The sequence below is a fragment of the Anoplopoma fimbria genome, chromosome 2 (genome assembly GCF_027596085.1).
Source record: "Anoplopoma fimbria isolate UVic2021 breed Golden Eagle Sablefish chromosome 2, Afim_UVic_2022, whole genome shotgun sequence".
In the NCBI taxonomy this organism is placed as follows: Eukaryota; Metazoa; Chordata; class Actinopteri; order Perciformes; family Anoplopomatidae; genus Anoplopoma; species Anoplopoma fimbria.
In genome coordinates this window covers 535,137-538,347 of record NC_072450.1, presented here as the reverse complement: position 1 = coordinate 538,347, position 3,211 = coordinate 535,137, and the positions used below count along the sequence as shown (strand labels likewise).

Genomic DNA, 3,211 nt, shown 5'->3' with positions numbered 1-3,211 from the left:
CTTATATCAATATATAATATATGATAGTCATCATGTGACCTGATGGTCATGTGACTCGGTAGCAGAAATCTTAAAAACAGCTTTGACTTGAAATCATTTATTAATCAGAGGATCTCAGAATGATGCGTTCACTGACTCCAGAGAACTGTCCTTCATTCAGACGGTGAGACGTTCAGTGTTTCAATCAGCTCGTGTGCTTTTTGTTTGTGACTGAAGTTTTTGATGCTTTTCTATATTTTTGTATTTTCTCGTGTTTCTTTAACATAAAAAAAGTTGATTTTATTTTTAACATTTTAGAGGAATTTTTTTATCAAACTGTTTGTTTGAATTCTTATTTTTGTATGAATCTTAAATATTTCATGTCTTAAAAGAGTTTTATTCATATTCAACTTTTGTTCATTTTCTGTTTAATTATCCTCATTTAATAAACAGAAACATTAGAAGAAATATTATGAAAACGACACATTTATAAACAAAATCAGTTAATAATCATATTTCCTTTTTTATGTCTTTAAATAATGAATTAATAATTCACTTAATTAAATTATAATAAATGTTCAGGAACAAATTATAATCTGTCAGAGATAAATAAATAAGAAAAAACTAAATTTTAAAGTTTTTAATTATAAACAAATTTAAAGACTGAATCATGAAACATAATTATTAATCTGTCGTTTTAATTATTTAGTTTTTGTTGTTTTTGTTCAAATGTTCTGAAACGTTTCATTTGAAGGAGTTTAAATATCTGACGTGTTAAACTGTGTTTTGTTTACAGACTCACTGCAGCAGTATTATTATTATTAATATGATTGTTAATATGATTATTAATATCCAGCTTCATGTTCTCTGTGTTCGTCATGTCTCAGACCAGAGACAACAGAGACATGTCCCCCGACCAATACTGAATACTTGATTAATCAATACTGACTGCTCAGAAGTGAAATTTATGAAAAATAATTTCTCTGACAGTTTAAATTTGTCTTTCATTTCAGGTTCCTTTAATCAATAATAAATCAATCATCTTTGATCCTTAATAATCAATAAGTCAATTGATCCAGAGCAGCTGCTTGTGTTGATGTTTTTTATGTTCATAAAGAATTTATCAATTCATTTTATTCTATTTTAATTTCTTGACTTTGATGTTTATTCTTCAGTTCAAAGTGATTAAAGAATAAACAACCAATCAATAAATCAATCCTAAACATATAAGGTATGAATGAATAATAAAGACATCAGTCGTGTCATAATCCAACAAGAAGTCCTGAAGTAAAATAAACGTTTGTTTCTGTTTCTTAGAAGCATTCTTTATGTTTAAGATCACAAACTGCTGCTGTTTGTGTTTATAATAAACAATCAGCTGATCAATAACAGATATTGATATTAACGTTGCCTTTCTTTGTTTACTCTTAAATGTTGGTTCGTTTCTGTTTGAACATGTTTTCATTTTACACTTTGCTCAACAGATCTATGCAAAAACAAATGTATTAATATTATTAGTTATTGATCAGACAGATAATCTGATTGACAGATACGAAGACAATGAAAGAAACATTTATGAGAATTATTATCGCAAATTTAACAAAACGCTCAGAATCGTTCTGATGTTGATTTGTGAGTTTGTTTATTTTCTGCTGAATGCTGCTCATCAGAGGACGTTAACACACAAGATATAATATTTATATATTATATATATATATAATATATATATATATAAATATAAATATATACATTATATAGATTTAACTATAAAATGATTATTGGTGTGAAAATGTCTTCAGCCAGAAAATAAAGGAAGCTCTTAATGTGAAATGATTGAATGTCAGTTGATCAATAACTGAAAGCACTCAGTGACCTTTGACCTCTTTAAATCCTCAGTTCTGTTATTTGTTTGTCATTTCCTGTTCTGTGATGTCATCGCCCGGTCAGCTGTTTGTACAATAAACAACATTTTCTATCCGCTGTTGATTGATTGTTATTATCAGATACTAAAATCAGATTAAATGATCGCTCCGTTAATCAATCAGCTGATCGACACAAAATGAATCGCTATCAATAAATTGTAAAAGCAGATTTTCTGATGTGTCAGTGAAGTGAACAGAGAGACTTCCTGATTAATCAATAACAATAACGAACGCCATCAGAGGATCAGATCAATAGTTTGATTTATCGTTCATTATTCGTATTATTATTCACTTGTTTTGTTGTTGAGTTCTTTTAGTTTGTAAGAATTCAGGTTTTATAAGGTGACGGACCAGCATGCACCTGGGCAGTCACTCTTCTTAAACATATTTATTGATCACCTTCATCAATATCTGTAGATCATTAAATCAACTGACTGAACAGGTTCATCAGGTGAATCAGACTCACCTGAGACCAGGACCAGGATCCTCCAGGACCCCCACAGGTCTCCAGTGGGCCTGAAGCCCTCGAACCTGTGAAGAGTCATAACAAACCTGATCAAACTCAATAAACTGATCCTTCAGACTGCAGCAGACGTTTGTATTTAATAATAATTAATAATCTTTAACGTGTTGAGAACATGTGATGAGATGTTGGACTACAAACACAAAGATCCCGAATATGAACCGACAGCCGAGATGATTTTATTTATAAAAACAAACAATAATTCAGTTTATTTTGTAGAGCCCAGAATCACCTCCTCTGTCCTTACAACCTCATCCTCTGTTTACACCCTCACCTCCTCTGTCCTTAGGGACCCTCACATCCTCTGTCCTTACACCCTCACCTCCTCTGACCTCCTCTGTCCTTAGATCCTCTGTCCTTAGACCCTCACATCCTCTGTCCTTAGACCCTCACCTCCTCTGTCCTTAGACCCTCACCTCCTCTGTCCTTACACCCTCACCTCCTCTGTCCTTACACCCTCACATCCTCTGTCCTTAGACCCTCACATCCTCTGTCCTTAGACCCTCACATCCTCTGTCCTTACACCCTCACATCCTCTGTCCTTAGACCCTCACATCCTCTGTCCTTACCCTCACATCCCTGTCACATCCTCTGTCCTTAGACCCTCACATCCCTGTCCACCTCACATCCTCTGTCCTTAGACCCTCACATCCTCTGTCCTTAGACCCCTCACATCCTCTGTCCTTACACCCTCACATCCTCTGTCCTTAGACCCTCACATCCTCTGTCCTTACACCCTCACATCCTCTGTCCTTACACCCTCACATCCTCTGTCCTTAGACCCTCA

General features: G+C 34.0%; 1 protein-coding gene across 1 annotated transcript in view; it reads left to right on the top strand.

Annotated features, from left to right (window-relative positions):
• The window catches only part of LOC129103570 (ras-related protein Rab-8B), a 19,460-nt gene extending 17,514 nt beyond the window's left edge, over positions 1–1,946 (top strand). The window contains exon 8 of the mRNA XM_054614101.1: positions 1–1,946. This exon is cut by the window's left edge and continues 908 nt beyond it. The gene's annotated coding sequence lies outside the window, so the exon portion shown is untranslated.
• Positions 1,947–3,211: the final 1,265 nt, after the last annotated feature.